The sequence below is a fragment of the Pan troglodytes genome, chromosome 3 (assembly GCF_028858775.2).
Source record: "Pan troglodytes isolate AG18354 chromosome 3, NHGRI_mPanTro3-v2.0_pri, whole genome shotgun sequence".
Taxonomy (NCBI): domain Eukaryota; kingdom Metazoa; phylum Chordata; class Mammalia; order Primates; family Hominidae; genus Pan; species Pan troglodytes.
Genome location: NC_072401.2, coordinates 106,637,835 through 106,665,265, shown reverse-complemented (window position 1 = coordinate 106,665,265; position 27,431 = coordinate 106,637,835). Strand labels below are relative to the sequence as shown.

Here is a 27,431-nt window from a genome sequence, read left to right as displayed (position 1 = left end):
AGAAAGTTGTTGGAAGCACATTACATCAGCCACTGACCTATATCAAGAGGTGTAGAACATTTTGATCTCTAGTCCTAGAAGTCAACCCCACTGACTACTTAACATAAAGATCCAGTTGGTGAGCTCTGAGTCCAGGCTCATCTAGAGCATCTCAGTCAACACTGGAACAGAAATTTCAGATTTCCTCCCTATTTGGATGGAAATTCATTTTGATATAGAAAATGTTATTGCGCTTGAGTCATCTTAGAACAAATTCAAACTTCAAATACTGTTAATCAGATGTGACCTTAAATGTTATTAATCAGACTCAAACTTAGTGAGCCTGGTTGAATAACTCACAGCTGGAATACACACCAAAAGTGAATGGATAAAAAAATTTTCACGCAGACATTTATACCAGTGTATTCAGTTTTGCTAGAAGTGCCCCTTGCTCAAACATATATATATATATATACCATGCCTTGAGGCATCTATTTCATTTCTGATGTGCAAATTATATCTTATTAAATGCCAAACTTAATTCTACTGGTATGTGCTTTGTGTTCCAGCAGATGTTAAAATTTAATAGCCTTGTCTCTTTATCCTTGTTTCACTCTAAAACACTTATCACTTTGAATTTGAGATTGTTTGCTGACAGTTCGTTCTTTGGGGGAAGAAGACTGTTTTAATTGGTACCAAGTTTCCTGCTGTTTCCTTTTGTTATGGCAGGTTACCACGTCAAAAAGCAGGAAGACACCAAAGAACAGAATTCACGCTAAATAATCCTAAACTTTGAGATTAATTGGAAACACTGACTACTTACCACTGTGCCTTTATCCACTCCTATTTTACTCTTCTTCATGCTATAAGCTAGTAAGTAAAGCTGCGCATGCTCAGCAACTTTTTGATGACTGGAAAAGATTCAAGAAGTATAAACTGATTAAATGGCAAAGATGCCTAATTAAATTTTTTAACTTGTTGTACATAAAAATCAATCAAGTCTCTATCCCTTATACTTAAAGGCAAGAAAAATAATTAGATGATGAAAATAAATGAGAAAGCTAGAGTTTCCTAGTTTGAGATATTGATCCTTCAGATAACTCAAAATGTAATTCAGAGGAGTATGTTGGGGAGTCCTGCTCAATGCTAGCCATTTGGGTTGTTTACAAATGGATGTTTGCTACCAGTTCCCACCAAAACAGAGAAGCCAGCTTGAGAATGGGGCCTTAAAAGCACAAATTTAGAGACTGTAAAGAGAATGAAAAGTTAGCAAGGTGACCCAAGATAAGTTGGCCTAAGATGAGAGCCTTAAAAACATGAGAATTTAGAGATTGTAAAGAGAATGAAAAGTCGGCAAGGTGACCCAAGAGATGACCAGGAAGATATTGAGATAACCATTTGCAGAATGACCTATTTTATTCCCATGAACTCAAGTAGCAATTTAATCTCAGATCTGTACTTCTAATCTTCAGCAGAGTTCACAATTTGGATTTTCAATTGTCTCCTAGTCATCTGTACCTGTATGTTCCATAGGCACTTCAAATTCAACTTATCCAAAATGGAATTCACTGTCTTTCACTCCAAACCTGTCATCTATACTCCCCACTGGAGTGAGGGATACTATCATCCACCCAGTTAGTTAAGAAGAAACCATGGATGTTTAATTCTTTCTTCCCTTTTAAAAAATAACCTATCAATCACCAAGTATTGATTCTATCTTCTTATTGTCTGTAGGACATATGAAAGCATATGAAAATATTCTAAATCAGAAGAGTGATAAAATTAAATTTGGTTCCTAGAGCTATGAACTTTATTTATTCTGCTAATGCCTAACTGCATAATGAATGACTTCCACAGCAGTATAGGTTAACAAGGAAATCGCTAAACTCTTTTCACATCCGAAATCATACAGGTACAGAGTTGCCATTGTGACCAATCTTTCCAGTTCCTTTTATGATCCCTTAAACACAGACACTGAAATGGAAGCCATAGCCAAAATAAGCAGAAAGGGCTTTCCACTTGTCTTTTAAAACTCCCTCCTCCTTTCTCCTTCAATGTATATCCCAAAGAAAGTATGCAATACAAACTCTTGTTTAAAATCTGTTGGCTATTCTGAAAGGACTTCAAATCATAGCAAATTCAATTTTCTACATTTCCAGTTTGAGTTATTCACTTTAGTCTCCCTTTGTACTTCAAAAGGAGAGTTCTCATGCTTAAGGTTTTCATGTTTGTGCTAAAGCAATTTCTTGTGAAATTAAGTTCATTATCCAAACTAGAAACTCACAAGATGGTAAATCTTTGTCTTAATTTCCCCATATACTTACAGTATTAGTCCCTAAGATTTGAGATCTTTTTGAGAATCTTATAAAAGCAACTGGTCAGTCACCTCTTCTAGTAAAATTTATGTAAAATTTTCAGTGAGCTCATACATTTCCATATATTAATGTTTGGAATCTTTATCAGTTAAAGTTTTTTATATCTCTGAAGCTTCACTTGAAGAGTTCAACTCGAATTTGAAATGTAAAAACAAGTTTACTCCAAACTTGTTTTATATGACTTGGCTTATTTTTGTTCTTGCGAGACTGGCTGATAATTTATTCTCTCTTCTTGAAAGCCTGCTTGCTATTTTAAATTTCCTTGAAAGCAGTATCCAATATTAAAGGCATTTAAGAAGCTTATTTCCATCATGTTCATGAACAAAATCAGGCTGGAGGACTTGTAGACTAGCAGGAGCATATGAGCAGATATCTAAGCCCTCTTTCCAGTAAATGATTTAAACAGTCAAAGAAAAACAAAAATTAGAAAAGATCTCCCATTAGCACTAAAATACCATGGAATAGTGCCAGCTGAGAGGCAGAGAGTTTAAAGAATTTCTAGAGAAAATGCAGATGAATCCACATTAAAAGTCATCACTAAGAGCCCAATCCCAGTCCCTCTTTTAAAGTCAGTTGTGGAGTGCTACGGAAAATAAGTAGACTGCTCCATCATCTCTTATTTGGAGGGCATGGGTTGTGATAGACAAAACCAACAGGAGAGAGGTAGACTGTAGTTGAAGCCCTCCACATTTGTACCATTTGAGGGAGACAAAGAAACACTAAACAGAAACTCAACAGTAGGTCACTGTCTGAGTTACATACTTGTGTAGCAGGCTCACCCTGACATAAGGAAGCTGTCTTCCCAACCAAAAGGTCCCCAGCATCAAGGACTAAAGGCGAAGGAGGCTTTAGGAAACATGGGTATGTCTTACTTAATCACAAAGCAGCCAAAGGCAGCGAAGCTGGGGAAAGGAAATATATACCAACTCAGCAAACAGAATGCTTATGGGCAGCAGGACCCTGGCATCACTCATGAGGAAAGGGAGAGGTCCCAGTGGGATACAGCTGTTCCTCAACCAGATGGGCTGAAGCACTAAAAAAGAAAATCAGACATTACCAAACTATAAATCTGAACTAGAGGCCAAGACAAGTAAAAGAGAAATACAAAGGGTGTGGGGTGTGGGGTGTGGGGTGGGCATGACCTGATCTTTTAAGCAGTATTTTCAATAGAAAAAAGTTTGTCGGTGATAACGTTTTGCTCCATTAAGATAATGTTTTCGGCTGGGTGTGGTGGCTCACGCCTGTAATCCTAGCACTTTAGGAGGCTGAAGCAGGTGGATCACCTGAGGTTGGGAGTTCGAGACCAGCCTGACCAACATGGAGAAACTCCGTCTCTACTAAAAATACAAAAAAATTAGCCAGGAGTGGTGGTGCATGCCTATAATCCCAGCTACTCGGGAGGCTGAGGCAGGAGAATCTCTTGAAACCGGGAGGCGGAGGTTGCAGTGAGCTGAGATCCTGCCATTGCACTCCAGCCTAGGCAACAAGAGTGAAAAACTCAAAAAAAAAGAAAAATAAAAAAGACAATGTTTTGAACACTCTGAGAAAATTATATTATAATTTTGTGGGTACAGATAAATCAGCTCTCCTTCAAGAATGTGTGAATAGGAGAACAAATCAGAATAGTACCTATTGGGTTGGAGGGGGACTTCAACTAAAAGACAAAAATAAACATGTTACTTAATAGTAGAAGAACACACTTTCAGAAATGATTTGCTTACTGTTCTAGAAATAAATCTTAGACCTCATGTGCCTTATCCTGACAAAGAAAATTTTCTTAGGTATTCATTGAAACAACAGATAAATGATTAACTTGGAAAACAGGCTAAAATTAAGAAGTTAAGGAAAATATTGCTAGGTGACATAATTCCACAACAAAATATAAAGAAGTATTACAAGAAGTAAAAAACAGAATACTGCAAATAATAAAGCTAGTCATGTGGAGAATAAGTTGAGATTTTTATTCCTTTCTTTTCCTAAATAACTCTTTGTTCAAAGAAAGCAAAGCTTTGAAATAGGGAATTTCTGAAAATAATTGTAATATGTAAGCACCTCTCAAAATGCATTGGCTATAGCTATAGTATAACTAGAGTCTTAAAACTCTTTTATTGACAAAACAAAACAAAATAAAAACAATTAAGTATTCCAAATCACTAATTTAGGAAAACAAAGCAAATTTAAGCAAAGAAAGGAAAAGTAATTTTTAAAAATAAGAGAATTAGTTAATAACAAAATATATATAGTAGGCTTAATAAATCTAAGAGTAGGTTCCTTGGAAAATAATCTAGTGAATAGCAAAACTAAGGCAATTAAAAAAAATACATACACTTAGTGTACACAGAGGTGCTGTACCTACGGATACAGAGAATATTTACGTAGTAAAATGCCAAGTATTTTAAACGAATAAATTAGAAAACCTAGAGTGCATGGTGTTCCAGGGAAATATATACTGCTAAAGTCATCTCAAGAGGAGACACAGAGCCTAAATAAACTTATACCTATGGAAAATATTCTTTAAACTTTTCAAATTATCCTGCAATTACACCCAGAGCCCATTGTCCCACAGATATTCTTTTCAATTTTCCAAGAAACGTAACTCTTAATGTCATTTAAATTTTATAAAGCAAAGAAAAAGAAGGGAAAACTAACAGTTTTCTCCACTGGTAAATTATTCTTAGTTGAGAATACTTTTTCTATCAACTGTAGGCCTGATATTACATGATGTCTAATATTTTTAGGCAATAGTAGCTCATTATTCATTTAAATATCTATTAAGTACCTCATATGCACTAAGGATTCAAGATTCTTGTCCTTGAGGAAGAGAGATGCTTAAAACATTTTAAGAAAACAATGTAATTAGTTTTCTAATGTATGTATGTATGTGTGTGTGTGTGTGTGTGTGTGTGTGTATATATATATATATTTTTTTTTTTTTTTTTTTTTTTGAGACGGAGTCTCACTCCGTCGCCCAAGCTGGAATGCAGTGACGCGATCTCAACTCACTGCAACCTCTGCCTCCCGGGTTCAAGAGATTCTCCTGCCTCAGCCTCCTGAGTAGCTGGGATTACAGGCACTTGCCACTACGCCTGGCTAATTTTTGTATTTTTAGTAGAGAGGGTTTCGCCATATTGGCTAGGCTGGTCTCAAACTTCTGACCTCAGGTAATCTACCCGCCTTGGCCTCCCAAAGTGCTGCGATTACAGGCATGAGCCACTGCACCTGGCCAGTTTTCTAATAGATTATACATAACACCCTTTAGAAACATTAAAAAACAGGGGTGGGAGGAGACTAAATTTGCCTCGAAGAGTTTGGGATGACTTCACAGAGGCTGTATATTCCTTATTATAATTAAACAAAAATTATTTAAATATTTCCCAAGACATTTCCTCAAGGTTGTTAATAACGGCTCTGATTTGTCTTGGTATTACCTACTGTATGGCAGCATCATGCTATGTTAAGAGTTTAGGTAGATGTGTTTCCCAAAGCCAGGCACTCCCTTCTGTGTAATGTAATGTATTGGTATACAAAATGTAATGTGTTGTATACAAAGCCAGGCACTCCCTTCTGTGTAATGTAATGTATTGGTATACAAAATGTAATGTATTGTATACAAAGCCAGGCACTCCCTTCTGTGTAATGTAATGTATTGGTATACAAAATGTAATGTATTGTATACAAAGACCTTTGTCTGACACAAAGCACATTCAATTCCCAACTGATTACAGTATTGTTTAGAACATTTTTAAAAAAGAAAACATGACTTTTTTTCCCAGTAAATACATAGCTTAAAACCCTCTCCTACTACTACTTCCTTTTCCAACTTTTGGTGCTTTGTTTATTCTAATGTAATTATATAGGCCAAATATGAGTCCACATGGTCAATGTAGGAATGGAAGCAGCTCTTAGTAAAGCATAGTCATATGGTGCTCTTTTACTTTTCTCCCAACTCTTACGTAAAAATGTCTTAAAGGAACCAATTTGAAATTGATAGCCCTTTCCAACTCTCTTAGTCACTAATTGAATGATAATCATTATTCATCCATCACACATTTATTAATTACCTACCATGTGCCAAGCACAGTGTTAGGAATCAAAATAAGAATAAGAGACAAATCCAAGTACTCCAGTCTTTCCAGTGACATTTCTTAAGACATTTAAAAATATTTGGCCAGGTATCCAATTATATTTGATACCTTATTTACTCATACTCTGCCCTGTTCCAGGAAATGTTTATATTTCCTGTTTTTATTTTGCCTGATGTATAGTTAACAGCCATTTCATGTTTTCACAATGAAATCTTTATAACATAGTGCATCCACTACTTTGTTGACAGCAATTCTATTACAAAACTATGGAAAGAGTGGTACTTTCTTTTCATTAAATTATAAATAATAAAAGGCAAGCCAGATATGAAAAGTAGGCCTATGTTGCAAAATGAGGGCTCACTGTGGCCACTGAAGTTATGATGTTACTAAAAATACTAAGTGTCATTTAGAAGAGACCAAAAAATGACTGCCTTTAAGGAAAACAGAATTTCAGAGAAGAAAAATAATCACCAATGTATTCAAGAGCAATGAGTAATTTAAAACTGTTTCCTGTATTTGTTCAATAAAAATTTAATAAGTTATGAAAAAGATTAAAGAATAAATTTGTGAATTACAGATTTTTTAGGGTAGTATGTAGTAGTGGGAAGCGACCTAGGATTTAGAGGACCTGAAGGGTGAACCCAGCCTCTAGAAATTTGCTGCTTCACTTTACAGCAGTCATCTCACATCTCAGAGGCTCAGGCTTTTCAAAGGTGAGGGCTAGAAAAAAAGAGAACTAATTTGACATTCACATTATTTTCAGCATCAGTTATTCATTAACTGAGATAAATATATGTTACTTATCCACAGTTTTTGTAAGCCTTCTATAATAAGTTAAAGTATATTTAAGTATATTTGTAACTCAGGGAACTACTTAATTGTATATATATCTGTGTTCACAATATGTCAAGGATTAGGAAGAAGATGAGGATGGGTCTTACCTCTAAAAATATGCATAAATTTCCAAGGACATAAAAACCTGGAAGACAGAAGTTGGTAATCTAAAGATTCCGGAGGGGCTGGGTGTGGCAGCTCATTCCCATAATTCCAGCACTTTGGGAAGCCGAGGCAGGTGGATTGCTTGAGGCCAGGAGTTTGCGAACAGCCTGGGCAACATGGCAAAACCCTGTCTCTACAAAAAATACAAAAAATTAGCCAGGGGTGGTGGCACGCCCCTGTGGTCTCAGCTACTCTGGAAGCTGAGGTGGGAGGATCACCTGAGCCTGGGAAGTTGAGGCTGCAGTGAGCCTCAATCAAGCCACTGCACTGCAGTCTGGGCAACAGGAGTGAAACCCTGTCTGAAAAAAAAAAAAAAAAAAAAAAGGTCCTGGATGAAGATGTTCTGTTAATGATACCATTTTAACTGTATTGGCACTAATTGAATTCTAGCCTCAACTTGGTAACCTTCTATTACTTTGAACTTTGCTTAGTACAATCTATAATTGGCAGTCCTTAAAACCCCTCAGTAAGGTTAAGTTTAAAAAAACACAACTCTCACAAATAAGCAATACTTCCACTTGTGGAACTGTTTGATTTAAATGTTAGCAACTGATAATTTTATTTATTAGAAGCTACAGTAATTGAGCACTGAAATGGGAACAGAAACAAGCATAGCACAAATGCACCCCCTATTGTATTATTTACTATCATACATGAAAATAAAGTTATACTTTCCTTAAACTTTTTAGGAAACACCTTGCATTAGAGCAACTAAAATATATAAGCGTGAACCACTCCAATAGAAAACAATTCCTAAATTACACATTTGTGGGGGAAGTGATGCCTTTTTTTGAAGAAGAGATAATTTTGTTTAATAGGTTAATTTATCCAGCTTTAAAAAATGTATCAAGTATAACATTTCTAAATTGAACTCTTGATTTACAAGTATTTAATGATTCAGACAGATAATTAAAGGGAATTCTCAGTCCTCAAGGGGTTGAAGGATTCAACAACATGGATTTCAACTGTGGTATTATCAAGTAACTCAAGATGTAATAATCTCAAGAACATAAACTTAAAACTTGAATATAAAACAAGACATAAGCATTCCAGTGAAGTCAATCTTTTTTCTCATTTTGATTAAAAGTATGACCTGGGGCCGGGTGTGGTGGCTCAAGCCTGTAATCCAGCACTTTGGGAGGCTGAGGTGGGCAGATCACGAGGTCAAGAGATAGAGACCATCCTGGCCAACATGGTGAAACCCCATCTTTACTAAAAATACAAAAATTAGCTGGGCATGGTGGTGTGTGCCTGTAGTCCCAGCTACTCAGGAGGCTGAGGCAGGAGAATTGCTTGAACCCGGAATGCGGAGGTTGCAATGAGCCAAGATTGTATCACCACACTCCAGACTGGTGACAGCGTGAGACTCCATCTCCAAAAAAACAAAAACAAAAACAAAAACAAAACAAACAAAAAAAAACAGTGTGACCTGGGAGTTAAAATTAAACATATGCTTATATCAGATCCAGTTCATAGCAAAAATTCACAAATGGGATCTAATTAAACTAAAGAGATTCTTCATAGCAAAATAAACTATCAACAGAGAAAACAGACAACCTACAGAATGGGAGAAAAATTTTGCAATTTATGCATCTGACAAAAGTTTAGTATCCAGCATCTATAACGGTCTTAAATTTACAGGAAAAACAAACAAACAAACATCCTCATTGAAAAAGTGGGCAAAGGACATGAACAGACACTTTACAAAAGAAGACATACATGCGGCCAACAAACATATGAAATAAAGCTCAACATCACTGATCATTAGAGAAATGCAAATCAAAACCACAATGAGATACCATCTCACACCAGTCAGGACGGCTATTATTAAAAAGTCAAAAAATAACACGTTAGTGAGGTTGCGGAGAAAAAGGAACACTTATATGCTATTGGTGGGAATGTAAATTAGTTCAACCATTGTGGAAGACAGTGTAGCGATTCCTCAAAGACCTCAAGACAGAAATACTATTCAACCCAGCAACCCCACTACTGGGTATATACCAAAGGAAAAAAAAAATTATTCTATTATAAAGACACATGCACACATATTTTCACTGCAGTCCTATTCACAATAGCAAAGACATGGAATCAACCTAAATGCCCACAAATAATAGACTGGATTAAAAAAACTGTGTTATATATACACCATGGAATACCATGCAGCCATATAAGAGAATAAGATCATGTTTTTTTGCATGGACATGGATGGAGCTGGAGGCCATTATCCATAGCAAACTAACATAGGAACAGAAAACCAAATACTGCATGTTCTCACTTATAAGTGGGAGCTAAATGATGAGGACACATGGACACAGAGGGGAACAACACACACTGGGGCCTATCAGAGGGTGGAGGGTGGGAGGAGGGAGAGGATCAGGAAAAATAACTAATGGGTACTAGGCTTAATACCTGGGTGATGAAATAACCTGTACAACAAACTCCCATGACCCAAGGATGCCTATGCAACAAACCTGCACATGTACTCCTGAACTCAAGGAAAAAAAGTTAAAAAGAAATAAGCCACTTGATGGTATGGAAAAAGATTTCCATAAATTTCCTTAGACTTAAAGGAGGGACTTGAAGAAACAAGATGGAAATTAATAAATTGTAAGTTAAAATCTCCAACATTTATTTAGAAAATCACAGTCATAAAGTGAAGGATAGTAGAGATTCATTCATCAGCTGCTTGCCTGAAAAAAAGACAAAAACCTTTGCGGACTAGCTTCAATGTGATTAAATCGTATGCTCTTACTATCAAAAAAGCAAGTGTGCTTTGAGACTGTATTAATAGATGTGCAGTATCCAGGCAATTAGAAGAGAGCCCTATAAGGATGTAATCATGTTTAAGATACCAAACACCAAACTTTAATATTTAAGGGACCAGTAAGTTATAAATGAATCCAACATTCTTTAATAAAGAGTAGAAGACCTAGAGTGACAGATTCTTGCTCAACTTGCTCTCAAACTTCTCTTTCTACAGTAAAACATTTATGTTCATCAATACTATTGGAATTAGAACACTAAACATATCCCTAAAGTTTCCAAATAGCTAAAACCTCACAACTCTCAACTGCAACACATTTAATTTTGGTAGGACACTTTAGTGAAAAAAAAATTTAAGTATCAAATGTTCTGCAAGTGTTAATTATAATTAAGTATCTCTGAGGTTCAAGCTCTAATATAGTGTAACTTCGCAAATGAGACTATCATGTTTTGACACTTGAAGTTCTGACTACTCGACTCCCACACTGATGTACCAGATCAGTGAGTTCCCAAATATTACCACAAGTATCCAATTAGGTGCTAGACTAGTCCTCTTAGGAATGCAGTAAAGAAGGTTCCTGCATGGTATGGAAAGGGAATGTTCATTTTTTCAGCCTACAAGGCATATTTTTTCCAGATGATAACAATAGCAATTTTGTAAACATTCTGATTCTCATAAATTTAGAAAACATTTTCTTGCCCTTATTTTCTGGCTACTGCTTCTTTCTCCATAACTTCCTTCTGTCTCCTTTAACTGGTCTCAAATATTTGATGTTAGCATTTTATAACATATTTTAGTTTTTGACTTAGGTTAATTAAGAGAAATATCTTCCATATCATTATCAAAAGCTAAGTTTTAAAAAATATATTTTGATAGTTTTCCTTTTCATAGGACAATGACACCTTCGTTAAATCAAAAAGCATTTATTTATGTATTTTATTTATTTATTTATTTATTGAGACAGAGTTTCACTTTTGTTGCTCAGGCTGGAGTGCAATGGCACGATCTCGGCTCACTGCAACCTCCACCTCCTGAGTTCAAGCGATTCCCCTGCCTCAGCCTCCCGAGTAGCTGGTATTATAGGCATGCACCACCACCCCCAGCTAATTTTGTATTTTTAGTAGAGATGGGGTTTCACCATACTGGTCAGGCTGGTCTCAAACTCTTGACCTCAGGTGATCCACCCGCCTTGGCCTCCCAAATTGCTGGGATTACAGGAGTGAGCTACCTCACCTGGCCCAAAAAACATTTATTAAATACTTCCTATGTAGGCATTCAGAGATGCTTTTCTACCTTGCTACTCTAGGAAGACTTACTAATAGAATAAACATCATAGTAATTCTAATTTTTCAAATGTCTAAAAGGTGACTCACTTTCAAAAAATAAAACTTTTGGAAAAACAGAAAGGGACAATTAAAATATAAATTAAAAAAGAAAACTACTCTTCCTCGCCTTACTCTGAAAGTGAGTAAAGGGAAAAACCTTTCAGAGACCATCTGGTTTTATATTTCATTAATGAATATATGATTTTATTTTGTTCTAAATGAAATACACTTGAAATGCCTAAATATTTAATTCTAAATTTGATGTGGGAAGTGTATTTACTTTCCTCTATAGCTATGGATATTAAGAATCACTTTTTACTCTTTGGTCAGGGAACCTAAAGCTTAGAAGTCTTTCCTAAAATGCTCTCTGGAGATCTACAGTATTAGTTTTTCCCTGCAAGCCTGCATCCATTCTCAGCCACATCACAAAGCACCTGGACAGCACTCTCAAACATATGGCCTCCTACAAGAGCCTACATTCTAAAGTCCACTGACCACTTTCTGCTTCTCTGACAGAGAAAAACAGAACACAATCAAAAACTGCTGGATAAGAAAATCTATAATCAATGATAAACTTCTCATAATTTTCAAAATATTTTCTGTATTCATGTATTTCTCACTAAGGTCTTGAGCATGTTTAGTCATCAGAAATTATCACCTAATAGACATCAAATATCATTCACAACAGCTCTCAAACTTCTCTTTCTACAGTGAAACATTTATATTCATCAATACTATTAGAATTAGAACACTAAACATATCCCTAAAGTCTCTAAATAGCTAAAACCTCACAAATCTCAACTGCAACACATTTAATTTTGATAGGATACTTTAGTGAAAAAAATGTAGGTATCAAATGTTCCACAAGTGTTACTTATAATTAAGTATCTCTGAGGTTCAAGCTCTGATATAATGTAACTTTGCAAATGAGATTATCATGTTTTGACACTTGAAGTTCCAACTACTCGACTCCCACACCTCTTCCCTCCACTTAATGGGCAAGTGCTGTATCTATTTTAAGAAGTAGAAAGAAGTTGCCAGTAGGGGGAGAGGGAAATAAAGCATATGAAAAAGATCACAAAGTCAACCTCTTCTTTTAAATTGTATGATTGAATGCCTACTATGTAACCAGATACTGTGTAAAATATTAGTAATAAGAAGACAAGATGCAGCCTTTGCCCTAGGAATTTCAGAATCTGCAAAGGAGACAAGCATAAACAAATGACTACAGTAAGTAGGATGTTTGAGGAACAACAGCGCCACAACAAATATGAAGCTTCCCTTATGAGAAATCTGAGCTGCGTAGTTAAGAGAAAAGGGAAGTTCATCAGGAGAGGAACAGCGGTACAAAGGTTCAATGTGTAAAATATGATGTCACGGTAAAGATTTACATATCTGAAGGGACAATATAGTAAGGAGGAATTTGAAGAGTAACCAGGAGCCAGATCAGGAATATCAAGCATAGAGTTTGATCTACTTTCTGTAGGCTGATGGTTTTCTGTTCTGAGTTCTTCAGATTCCTGGGTTCACAGAGCTATTCAGGGCCACTCTGAAAAGGGGATAAGTAGGTGTCCCCAAGAATTCTACATCACATCTATTTTTGCATTAACCAGATAAACTCCATTCTAATTGCAAAAACTTCAAGTGGTGAGGTGGGGAGGGGGAAGCTTCCACTCCTTTAATAAAGTCTGAAATGGGTATCCATAAAAGAAAGGATATTAAGAAGGGGGTATAGATGGTCAGATTTGCACTTAAGAATGGTCATACAGAGGTACTTTGAACTGATCATCAGAAAAAAAAAAGAACAGAGGCAGAGGGAACAATTAGGAAATAATTTATGGAAGTGGTGAGATGACTCTGAAGAATGAAAAGAATGGATATGTCTAAACTGTGTTTTGGGGTAGAGGTGGAAAAATATGGTGGAAGTTCTTGGTCTACAAGTTGAACGCTCTCAATGCAATAGGAAGCAAGCTGGTGAGCAGGACTTAAGGAAGGGTATTGTGTGTGAGTGTGCACAAGTATGTGCACGTGTACAAGTGGGGGTAGGAGTCAAGATCTTGAGAAGATGGCCAAAATATTTTAAGAAAAGTCCCCAAGACTCCTACCAAGATTCAAGGACTATACGTGTCCTTGGTTGAGAATTACAAAATTGCTACGCATATAGACAACATTATAGTCAGCCCCCCATGGGTATTCATGGATTCCAGCATCTGTGGATTCAATCAATCACAGATCAAAATACTCAGAAAAAAAATGGATTGCTGTGTTTGTAATGAACATGTACAGATTAATTTTCTTGTCACTATTCCCTAAACAATACAGTGTAATAACTACTTACATAGCATGGACATTGTAGTATTATAAATAACCGAGAGATGATTCAAAGTATATGGGAGGGTATATGTAAATCATGTGCAAATACTGCACTATTTTATATAAGAGACTTGAGGATCCACAGATTTTGATATCCATGGGGGGGTCCTGGAACCAATCTCCCACAGATACTGAAGGACAACTGTAATTATATGATCATAGATTCTTCTAGAACATCATTACTTGTTTTTCTAGTCTTTCAATATTAAATGAGCTAAGAAAATCCATACTATTTTCACATTTTGAGAAAAATGGTCAGATTAACATCTGTAAAGATGAATAAACCTTTTTAGTGCCTGTATTTACATCCAATTTTCTTTCAGAATACAAACTGTTTTCACTAAGACTCTTCCATTTCTACTTAAAAGATCCTGAGATCAATAGAGGCAGCTGATATTTCACCTTTTGATGAGGAAACTGAAACACAAGAATAGTGAAAATGACTTTCATAAGGTGCAGTCTATTTTAGCATGCTTTACTTGTTCTAAAATCAAAGGACACATCATATGTGGATATGCATTAAATGCAAAAAATGCTATACAGCTATTTGTGAATTTAGGGATTGCCAAGGTTGTCAGATAAATGCCACAAGAATGTCAACAGTCTTGTTTAATTCAGTCTCTTGGGACAGAGAGACTACTGATACCACTCTGGGCCTTAACATATATGCAAGACACCATGTATAAGAGTGGTTTTGCTTTCACATAGTTGAGTTATGACTTGTATCATACCATGTGGCATGTGTAATGGAGAGAGTAAAGAAGTGTATAAAGAATTGTAAAGCTACTGTAAATACATGTCTGCTCACTTGCTAGGTAATTATATTTTATTAGAATAAAAAACAACTGATGAGTAGTAGAAAAATTGAAGAGTACAGTTTGAAGAGCACTGTATTATGATCTCTAAGGTCTATTTTTTCTTTTATAATCCTGTGACTCAAAGAATAAACTGCTCAGGCTTGCTAGAACAATGACTATGGATTTTAGTTCATAAGAATGACCTGTAAGGAAGTAACAATGAAGTCTTAAAGTCTAAGTATTGACTTAAATTTGAAGAGAAATCAGTAGCCAGATCAGGAAAATCAAGCAAAGAGTGTGATTTATTTCCTGTAGGGTGATGGTTTTTTGGGCCAATAAGAAAAGCTATTTTTCTTCTGAAAGATAAACAGAAAAATAGTACAACAGTAGAAATATCATTCCTCCTTAAACTACTGAAAAGATAAAAAGATAACATTGTAAATCAGGAAACTTCAACAATGACTAAAGGTGGAGAAAGTGATTAATTAAATCAAGAAGACTGAAGCTTCTAAACAAGTTAGATCTGTTTCATGAGAAAGGATAAAATGTGTCTATGTTAATTAGAAAAATGGCTACAAGAGAGTGCTAACAGGCAAGTCAAACCTTCTAATCCTATTCTCCACAAGCAAGCTGGCAAAATACAAATCACTAATACTTTTTAATTATTTTTTTATTAGCAGGAGGAGAGTCTCAGTATGGAGACCTGGGCTAGACCAAGTTACATAATAGCTAAAGGCATGGCTATAAAGTCATGTAACCATCTCTGGGTATCCTTTTTCCTTCCACAAAATGAACTAATTGGACTAGCTGATGTCTAATGGTTCCAAATCAATAATTTTTTGATTCTCTGTCTCTCCAACTTGTTATAAAAATACAAAATTTGGATAGCATACAACTTTTGTACTATGTTAGTATTAGACGGATTTAATGCACAGTAAAAACAGCTCTTAGAAACATAATTCAGCCTATATGACAAATATCAAATGAACTTTAGTTGCCTTAAGAATATCTGCATCTGATTGTCTTAACTGACTCATGCTGAATTCAAACTCATATGTCTCAACTTCCCTATTTCTTTTAATATCAACACATAATTAATCATTTTGAAAATTTTAGAGAAATCTTTGACTCCTCTCTTTTATCTCTTACGTGCAGTCAGCAAATAAATCCTCATTTTTCCTTAAAATATATAAAATCTATCTTCCCTTCTCTCTTAACAAAATCCATTTTCAATTTATCTCCTAAATTACTCCAACTACTGCCTCCATTTCCTTATTTGTTTAAATTTGTAAAAATAATGATATAGCTAAATACAAGAATTCACCTTTCTACTCATCTGCTCTAATTATTCCCCAATATTTTCAGGATAGCATGCAATAATCTTTAGCTTGACTTTAGGATTTTACTAAATTTGGCCTTACCATGCTTTCCCATCTTCTCTCTATTTGCCAACATGAACTCTATACAAGGTCGCCTTTTTCCTGCTTCCCACTTGCCCTCTGCCTGGCCCATTCCTGCCCTAAAGGCCAACATTCTTATTTCACTCCATTTCATGCTGTTTCCCCTCCACTTCTCTCCACTGGGATGTCATTCTTTGTTATCGATCCCAGTTCTTCCTGTCCTTCAGGATCCAGGCCATGCCCTGTCACCTTCCTTTGTGAAGCCTCCTCTGTTATAGTCCAGATGGACCTTGCTATTCAACTTCCAAAGTTCTTGTCCATATCACTTACTTAAGTGTATGTGTAAATATTTACTGATGTATAAGATACTGTGATTCTTTTTAAATCACTCTGCATAAAACCTTTTACTACTCCAGGTCTTTTGGCTGTTCTCCACTACCTGCAATTCCTTCAGATAACTTCATGGCTTGTTTCTATACCTTTATCAGATTTTTATTTAAGACATAATCTTCTCTTGAAGCTGCCTTACTTGACTACTATATCTTCAATTACTACCTAACCCTGCCACTCAATTTCCTTTTTCTGCTTTATATTTTTATACTTAGCACTTCTTGGTATTAGTATATTATACATTTTATTTTGTATGTGTCTGTCTCTTACTCTAATAGATTCTAAGCTCAACATGGGAAGAGATTTTTGTCTCTTACTCATTAATGCCACTCTAGTTCCTAGAAGAGTGCCTGGTATTTGGCAGGTGCTCAAGAAATATTTTTGAATGAATTCATATTTCAAAAACTAAAAGCAACATTAATAAAAGTGGTTAATAATAAAACAAATACCAATACAAAATTGAGAACTTACTATATGTTGGGCAATGTACAGGTAATGCATAAAATAATCCTGTTATTATCTATTATTACCTACTTTCTTCTTTGCCATATAAAGCAGGGCTTACAGAGGTTAAATAATTTTCCCAAGAACACATTCCTAATAAATGTACTAAAAATAAACTCTAGGCTTATTTGCTATTGAAAATATGTCAAGGGCTGAGCTTATCCAACTGTAAAAAATTAAATGCAAAACAAGATTTTTGAGGAGATATGAGGGAAGAACTCCTCAGAGAGCTGCCTGTAAAACATTTTCCCTCAATGGCTAACATTTTAATTTGTTGTCTTCGTTTTTTTTTTAAGTTATCTTATAATTTTCCATAAACTTCTGCACTTTATTCCTTACCCAGGCTTAACGTTCAAGAAGAGAAAACCTTCTGACTAATGTTATGACTTCATTAAGGAGGAAAATTCCATCTTAAAAATGCGCTCTCAGTTCTCATGTAAAAGACAAGAGCAGAATGAGTAGTCACAGTTCTCACAGAGTGAGGTAAAGCAATCATCAAGGGAGGAGGGGAAAAGTAAAGAATGCTTTATTCATAATTACCTAAGATTTTCCAGCATGAGAGGGGAAAGAGGAAGTCTATTTTCAGTGACAATGATTACTCTAAAAATATTAACAAGCAAGGGGAAAATTTTCATTCTGAGAGTTACTACTATACTGAGTTCTCTTTCCCTCACAGAGTGACTTAAAATTCCCAAGGTAGAGAGGTAATCTAGACAAATGCGCTTGCCCTGTGTCTTGAAAATGGCAACATCCAGGAATCATGGGAGTTCAACTGAGGACACACTGGAAAGGATTTCTCAGCACCAGAACAGTCTCTAAGAAGTATCAAGTGGCAGAGTGGATACTTATATCCTCAGGTGTCTGCAGTAAGGCAGAGATTAGAGCTATACAGGCTTATTAGAAGATTTGTTATGCTGAATGCATAAACAAGATTTAGTGAAACTGAAGCTGAATTACCTACTAAAAGGATTATAGACAAAAAAAAAAAAGCCTAATTCTTCCTTTTTTCTATCTAATCCAGAGTCTCTCCTGCAATATCTCTATAATTTTAACTGTCTTATATAGTTCAGGCAAAATTATATATTGTAGAATTCATTCTCATCTTCATCTTAAACATTTTAGACAAAAATATATTAGTTCCCTACTTCTATACATGCATATATGAGAAAACGGTCTGACAACCCTTAGGTTGGGACACTCAGAAGGTCATGGCATTCAGAGCAAATTGATTTTTATTAAGATAATTTTAAGAACATGATTAAAAAAGTATTTTGTGTCTCCCTCTTTCTTTTGTATTTTCAGAAAATCATATGAACTTGGCCTGGGGGCATGCACCTGTAATCCCAGCTCCTTAAGAGGCTAAGGCAGGATGATGGCTTGAACCCAGGAGTTTCAGAGCAGCCTGGGCAACATAGCCAGACTCTGTCTCTATCCATTAAAAACAAACCATATGTAAAATCACATAGCTGCTCCTGAGATCTGCCATTCCATAATTTAGTTCTCTGCTAGTTCTATGGCACCAAATTGTCACAAGACTGACTAGCCAGGTGCAGGAGGTACTCACTTTTCAGATCAGCAAGTAACCACAAATACCATTTATTTGGTCCTTAACAAGATTGAGACGAAGTGGCTACAAGTGAAGCAAAATGGAGGCGATAAATACTGTAACAACTGGTTATAGATATCACATTTTCTTATATTTATAGTTACATTTGAATAATCCTTACCTCTTTTTAAAAACTCCATAGACATTGAGAATTGATAAAAATCTTTCTCCAGAAAAATACAGCTATACATAAGTCAGCACACAACTTTAGTAAATTCACAAATCTTAACAATCTAATCCACGTGTCCTAAGCATAGACAATAAAGAAAAGTATTTGAGAGGGTGCAGGGTAACTTGGAGTTGAAGTTTGGGAGAGAGATTAACCATTAAATTAGGAATAAATTCATACTTGACAAACAAGTGTCAACTGTCTCCACTGTCTTACCAGCAGCTCAGTCCCTTACTGCTCTTCCTGGATCATGTCCTATTGGCTGCTGCTGAGCCCATCTCCTGCTTCCAAGCGTTGTAACTCAACAGGAGCAAAGGCAAGTAAACAATCTTGAGAGGGTGTGCTGCTGAATGTTTGCCAGCCTAGAGAAGACAGAGTTTGAACATTGTTAAGTTAGCAAAAAGGAACAGGGTATATACACCTGATATAAAGAGTTTAAAAGGTTTTGGATACCTATAATTGGATATTTCCATTACACTGTGGCTGTTAAAAAACTTAGAGGATCTTTCTCAAAGCAATGACACTCTCAAATGTACCATAATAACAATTCTAATATCTGTAGAACACTTTGCCATGCCCAAAGCATCTTTAGTCTTCACATCTTCACTGCAATAATCAACGAGGTTTAAGAGCCAGTGGCTTATATTACTTCATCTGTTGAATCCAGTGGTTCACAGTGTGGCTTACAAGAGTATCACCTAGGTAAGAAGTTGAGGATTTTGCTCAGAGATTCTGACTTGTTGAGCTAAGAGGAAACTTTATTCTCCAGGTGACTGTAAGATGAAGTCAGGATTGAGAATCATTAAGTCCCTGTACTTCATGAGATGTGGCACTAACTAAACTCATAAATAGCAAGCATTCATTCAGTACATGCCATGTCAAGGTAACATGCTAAGTGCTATGGAAAAGGTAAAACATTATAACATGTGGTCTCTGTGCTTAAGGGTTTTAATTTAGCTGGAGAGACTGGACATATACTTTAAAAGGACCATCTAATAAGATACCTACCTTAAAAACATAACCCAAGTAAGACTTAATTGGTCAAAGATGTAGTAAAAATATTGGGTACTACAAATAAGTGGAGATGACATGCACTGATATAAGGGAGTAGGTTAAAAACATGAGAGAAGTCCACAGAGTTCCAAGGGCAGAGAGAAAAGAGGAATGGGGAGAAAGCGTTGTTTTGAGGCACAGATACAGCTGCAGCAAATTGGAGGAGATTAAAAAGCTCTCTCTGAAGAGTGTCTACAAAGGAGCACAAGAAGACTTTGGAAAGACCGATTTGAAACAGAATCTAAAGAGTTTTGATAAAATGGCTAAAGGAGTTGGTCCATTGTCCTGAATATATGGAAACAGTATTGGAATATCCTGAAATAGTATCTGGAATAGTATCAGAAGCAGTTGAAGCTCAGGTTCCCGGGGTTCTTGGTAAATGCCAGACACTATGCTAGATGCACTACATGTTACCTCATTTAACACTCAAAAAAATCTGGTAAGATCATTATTATTATCGTTATCATCATTATTATTATTCCCATTTTACAGAGTAAGAAGGGAGGTCTCTTAATTTTTTCTCAAAGTCACATGCCTAGAAATAGTAAGCTGAGACTGGGACACGTTGCTTCTTTAGAGACATGGCATCATAAAAGCCATACGTTAAGATTTAAGGGGTGTTTTGAGATATAATTCACATACCATAAAATACATCCTTGTAAAGTATATGAGTCAGTGGGTTTTAGTATATTAAAAAAAATTATACCACTCTCACCTATCATTACTATCAAATTCTACAATATTTTCATCACTCTGTCCCCCTCGCCCCAAAAAACCCAGTACCCATTAGGAGCCAGTTTTCATTCATTCCTCCCCCGGGCCTTGGTGACCACTAATCAACTTTCAGTCTCTATGGGTTTTCCTATTTTGAACGACTTTATATATATAAAACCATACAAAATTTGGCCTTTTATGTCTGGTTTCTTTCACTTAGTGTAATGTTTTTAAGGTGCATCTGTGTTGTAGCATGTGTCTGTACTTTATTCCTTTGTATGACTAATATTCTACTGTTTTGACATGCCATGTTTCCTTTAGCTATCAATGATGAACTTTTGGGTTACTTCCACTTATAGCCTCATAAATAATGCTTCTTTGGATATTCATTTCAAACTTTTTAATTGTGATAAAATATATGTAACAAAGTTTGCCATTCAAACCATATTTAAGTATACTATTCTGTGGCATTAAGTACATTCACATTGCTGTGCAACCATCACTGCCACCCATCTCCAGAACTTTTTCATCTTCCTAAACAGAAATTCTATACTCATTAAACAATAACTTCCCATTTGCTCCTCCTCCCAACCCCTGGCAATCATTATTCTACTGTATGCCTCTATTAATTTGACTATTCTAAGTACCTCACGTAAGTGGAATCATAATATTTTTCTTTGTGTGATTGGCTTATTCCACTTAGTAGAATGTATACAAGATCCATCCATTTTCTAGCATGTGTCAGAATTTTCTTCCTCTTTAAGGTTGAATAATAGTCCATTGTATGTCTATACCACATTCTGTTTATCCATTCATCCATCTGTAGGCATTTGGGTTGCTTCTACCTTTAGGCTATTGTGAATAATGCTGCAACAAACATGGATATACAATGTTTATAAGTTTTTGTATGGGCATATGTTTTCAATTCTCTTGAGAGTGGAATCCCTAAGAGCGAAACTACTGGGTCTTATGGTAATTCCATGCTTAATCTTTTGATGAACTGCCGAACTGTTTTGCAAAGTGGCTGCACCTTTTTACATTCCACTAGCAATGTGTCAGGGTTCCAATTTTTCCATATCCGCACTAACACCTGTTATTGTATGTTTTAAAAATTATATCCATCCCAGTGAGTGTGAAGTGGTAGAAGATTTAGGTGTTATAAATAATCATATGCAAGATATTGGCTTATTGCAGTACTCAAGTATAAGCAATAGTTGGAATGAGAGGGTGGCAGAATAAATGAAATAAAATGATCAAACAGAAATATTACTGATAAAGAAATGAATGGCATTTAGTAACATTTTAAATGTAAGAAGAAAAAAGAAATTCAATTATAGTGATAAAGCTTTTGAGTTTGGTTGTCTGGAAGAATGATGCTATTAATCAGATAAATAGATAATTCTAGAAAGGAATCTGAAATGACAAATTCTTGACATGATGCATTTGAAAAAACTTATGTATTCCAAATAAATATTCATCAGGCAGGTGAAGTACAGGAGGTCAGGGTTGGAGTCAATAGGCTATTTCATTTTTCTTTTTAAAGAAATGATCAAAGAAACATTATTAAGATTAGAAGAGGGTTATTGCCTGTATATGATTAGACTCTTAAATCTGAGTTCAGCAACTGACAAACCAAATACTGAGGAAGGCAGAGGAGTTTTTACCTTCTGTTTTCTGTTTAAAATAGTAAAACAAAACTTAAAAAGTAAAAAATATATCTTTATTAAGCTTTATAGAACTTGTTTTTATAGAATTTGAGTTGGTATCACATTTTTAACTATACCAAGGTGATGCTTGTGGTTCTTGGAATGGTGTGAGCAGTTCTAGGGGGATTTCCCTCTCTGAGCTGGCACAAGATTGGGAGTCCTAGAGGACATGAGTGTCACTACCAGCAGTTATCTGGTTGACTGGGAATCAAGCTGGCAAACTATCAAGGAGAAACCATGAATTCTAGTTTTATATGCCCAAAACAGTCCCCTTTAGTAAAAAGAGGTGATCCCCAACAAATAGAATAGTCTCTTGCTAGAATATAGTTCCTTAGTAGCCAATAATTCTGGCTTTGTTCAGCTTCGGAAAGTCTCCAATATGATAATATTCTGATAAATACAGTGATGACTCACAGGCTTATACACATGTTTTGAAAGAGAAGCTTAATGATGCTATTTTGGATCATGAAGCCAGGCCGCGGTGGCTCATGCCTGCAATCCCAGCACTTTGGGAGGCCAAGGTAGGTGGATCACTTGAGGTCAGGAGTTCGAGACCTGCCTAGACAACATGATGAAACCCCATCTCTACTAAAAATATAAAAATTAGCCAGGCATGGTGGTGCAAGCCTGTAGTCCCAGCTACTGGGGAGGCTGAGGCGGGAGAATTGCCTCCAGGAGGCGGAGGTTGCAATAAGCTGAGATCACACCACTGCACTCCAGCCTGGGTGACAGAGTGAGACTCCATCTCAAAAAAAAAAAAAAAGAAAAAAGAAAAAAGAAAATGCAAAATACAGTCAGCTTATACATTGAGTTTTCCTTCTGCCATGATACATTGAGAGTTGTAAAAAAATCACTTAGAAGATAAAACAGAACAAACATATGAAGGGTAGTGCTGAAGACAGAGGTTAAGATAAGGGCCATGAAGGGGGTTAAAGAAAAATCTAAGCGGATGAGCACATTTAAATGTTCTCATTCCCACACACATATCTACTGTTGTTTTTGTTTTTTTGTTTGTTTGTTTTCTTGAGACAGGGTCTTGCTCTGTCACCCAGGCTCAAGTGCAGTGGCACGATCTCGGCTCACTGCAGCACTGACCTCCCAGACTCAAGCTATCCTTCCATCTCAGTCTCCCAAGTGGCTAGGACTACAGGCATGTACCACCACACCCAGCACATTTTTTGTTTATTTTTTGTAGAGATGAGGTCTCACTATGTTGCCCAGGCAGGTCTCAAACTCCTAACCTCAAGTGATCCACTTGCGTCAACCTTCCAAAGTGCTGGGATTACAGGTGTGAGCCACCACGCCCAGCCATATCTACATTTTTAATTGAATAAAATACACTTCACCATCAAAGTTGCAATCATTTTGAGCATAATATCATTCCTAAACATATTTTCCTTTGTTCCCTAAATTGAAGCCTATTCTATTTTATCTTTATAAACTATTCACTGTTCTATTTTTATTTTTTATTTTTTAGAGACAGAGTCTTGCTCTGTAGCCCAGGCTGGAGTGCAGTGGTGTGATCTTGGCTCACTGCAAGCTCCGCCTCCCCAGTTCACGCCATTCTCCCGCCTCAGCCTCCTGAGTAGCTGGGATTACAGGCGCATGCCCCTACGCCTGGCTAATTTTTGTATTTTTAGTAGAGACGGGATTTCACCATGTTAGCCAGGATGGTCTCGATCTCCTGACCTCATGATCCGCACACCTCGGCCTCCAAAAGTGCTGGGATTATAGGCATGAGCCACTGAGCCTGGTCTCACTGTGTTTTAGGAAGGTATTATCTACTTTATCTGCAATATTTTCCAAATAGATTTAGAAAAAAAAAGACAATAAAAATAGCTAAAATTTATTGAATGGATTCTAAGTCATCTAATTTTCAAAATACTATCAGTTGTTTACCTTAGCACACCCTTTGTGGGTGGCAGGGCCTCCAGAGCCTGTGCTCTTATTCAACATGCTTCATGGCCTCCACAAGCTTGTAGGAGATTCAGTGAAACATTTCATTTTGGGGAAAGGTAAATAATTCTACATTTCAAAGCCTAGAGACAGACAAGTTTTCTTTCAAAAAATGAAGGAAAAAAAAAAACCTCTTCTCTAAAAACCAGTCACTCTACCTATAAACATGAATATATCATTACAAGCTAGGCACCTTATATAAGAATCCTCCATTTGGGGTTTAAATGCATTTTCCTTTCAAGAGATAGATCCACCATTGATCAAACATCATCAAACACTTCCGTTACAAAAAAGGGACTTTGTTTATCATGATGAATTTAGTCCTTCCCTTCCCTTTGTGATATTAGTACACCTTCATGGCATGTTTCTTCAAAGCCCCAGTAATAGATGTTTCCTTCCTGTTGAAATGCTGCCTTGGCTGCTTCTGTGCTTGATGTGATTCTCCTCCAGGTTTAAATGGGGTGAGACTGGAATTCACTAATCAGCACGTTACTCACCTCAGCAGGATATGCCCACAAAGTGTTTCTCCTATTCTTATACACGAGTACACACATAAATACACACACACACACACACACCTCTCTGCAAGTAAATGATTCCAACTGTACAGTGCCTAAAGGGAAGTGCTATTTCAGAATGCCAGCTACTTGGCAGTGATGGCTATTCTCCTGTTAATGCTTTAAAAAACCACTACAGTAGTCAAAGTTTTAAGAAGAAAATTAAAGACCTTAAATGTATTCACTTCCTGCTCCTCCTAACATAGACAAAGTGGTGACTCCCAGTGAAGAACTCAGTGTTTGCAGAACAAATTCCATGAAGATAAAAACAAGCATACACCATATGAGGTTGTTTCTAATCAACAGTCTTTACATAACTACGATTGCCAAACAAGGCTGAAATATCAACCACCAGTTATAAACAATTTAACATAGTATTTCCATTATACAAAGTGATTATTTAAGAACCAAACACTGGAACATGAGAGGTACAGGTATAAATTCACAAGGCATTGTGTATAGATTATCAGATCAATTTATATAGTTTCCGAAAATAAAAAGAAGTTATGAGGGAATATTTTTTAAAATAATAGATATTTTTAAAAACCAAGATGGAAAACATTTCAGAAGAAAATACCCTATAAACATCACACAGAAAACGCAAAAAAAAATTCTGCATCTGGAACACAAACTTTTCACAACATTCTGACACTGGCTAATACTTGACCTCACTGGTCAGAGACTGGGCCAATGAAGGGTGTGCTCAAAATCTTAACTTTGAAAAGCCTCTTAAGTATGGTTTATTTTTCATCCACTAAAATAGAAAATATAATTCTCTACAATAGACTTACCATTCCTAACATCCAGGCATTTTAGAGATCCCCGCTAGAAATTTCAAGTAGTATAGGAGAAGAAAGGAGTGAAAGGGGAAGAAAGGGGCAAAGAAAGGTAACTTGCATTGATTTTGATGCTTTAATAGTCATTTTCTTTTTCTTCACACAAGGAACTTCAGGTATTTGTGATTGTATTTGCGCGGCTGACTACAGGACAATAATTCTATTGGGAGCTAGGTTTTTAGCTGAATCTCAGAATGTCTCTCCTGTAACTTCCATAAACCCACAGGCAAACTAAGGGGGTAGGCTGTAGAGGAGATAACAAAGTATAAATTAATCTTGGGTTCTAATTCTGACTGTAATCCTCCATAAATTCATGATCTTGAGCCGATCACTTAGGGAAACTGAGGACTAGAGAGCCTATAAGATGTTAAATTGTATTATTTCTGTTCCAACCCAGCTTTAAGGTTTTATGATTCCATGATTTAGATACTATCGAATTTGAGATAAAAAATATATATAGGAAAAAGAGTTATTGAAATGAATAGGTATAAAAACACAAGCAAAATTATATTAATGGAATTATTCTAAGTCTACTTGTGTGATATTAAGTTTATAAAAGGATATCCCTTACATTGTAATATATAACTATAATTGATAGCCACAATACTTATTATTGATTCCAAAGCAATTTTTACAATATATATTCTATTCCTTATATTTAGTAATTTAATATTACAAAATGATGTAATGGTTTCTGGGGAGTAATGAGTCTACTACCATGGTTCTCTTAGACTGAACTGCTAATTGCATCCATTTAAAACAGCCACAGATTGAGGATCAATAAACTGGTAGACTTTAAGTGCTTTTTAAAAACTGCTTCCAATCTATAGCATTAACCCAGATATTTAAAAAATGATTTTATTTTTCGTATTTTGGGGGGATAAGTATTAGGTATACATGAACCCTACCTTACAATTTCTTCAAAATGGATGGAAAGAATGAATTTTTAAATCACTTATGTCATAAATTATTTATAGCCCAAATATCTTCATCTAAGGATGCTTTAAGTCATATGACCTATATGAGCTAAGGTTTAAAGACATTACATTAATATCATGAATATAAACATCAAAGGATCAATTATAAAAATTCTAATGCTTAATGGGATGGCAAACTACAAAATAAAATTTTACACTATAGTATAAAGCTGCTGACATTTGATCCGTCACTATTTTTTAAAAAATTCCTTCAGTAACAATATTCTCTAATTTTCATTCTAAAAATTGAAACAAGGAAATTTTTATCTAATCTATTTCTAATAGAAAGGCAAATAAAAAATACTTTTTAAAAGATTTCAAAACATACAGGAAAACTCTGCAGTTATGTTTACCTGGTTTGTTAAAAACAAACTATGCATTCTGCAAAATTGCAAGTGTCTACTTTTATCATAAGGTAATCTTAAAAGTAGTTTAGGAAACATCAAGTTACGACAAATAGACGTCTCCCTTACCACACAGGAGTGATAATCAAAATATTTAACAGCTCATATGTCCAGGCATGAGACATAGTGCTGGAGGAGGATCCTAGAGGAACCTACATGCCATTTATTATTCTAGCTGCAGGATGGTGGGTAGACCCAGGGAGTAATGGGGAAGGAGCTATAGTGGCTTAGGGTAGCAGAATTACTAGCTACCTTGGAAATCTTTCAGTAACCATCAGCACAGCCACACTCATGTGCACCTGCTGCCTATCAGCTCTGGTTGTTTGCATGATTCTTAAATAAGGGATAAAAAAGTATTAAGCAACTGTTACAAGTCTTTGGAAATCTACCATTTGTCATTGGAAAAAAATGTAACTATTAACTTTGGTTGTAGCCAGAGAACAAATGATAGGGAAAATTTGA

At 35.8% G+C, this 27,431-nt stretch overlaps 1 protein-coding gene across 3 annotated transcripts in view; it reads right to left on the bottom strand.

Annotated features, from left to right (window-relative positions):
- TET2 (tet methylcytosine dioxygenase 2) overlaps positions 1–27,431 on the bottom strand; it is a 133,202-nt gene that overhangs the window by 70,401 nt on the left and 35,370 nt on the right. For 2 of the 3 annotated variants that reach the window (XM_003310400.6, XM_009448088.5), the window contains exon 2: positions 18,983–19,128. The exons of the other annotated variant lie outside the window; for it this stretch is intronic. The gene's annotated coding sequence lies outside the window, so the exon portion shown is untranslated. The remainder of the gene's footprint in view (positions 1–18,982; positions 19,129–27,431) is intronic. 3 annotated transcript variants of the gene reach the window in all.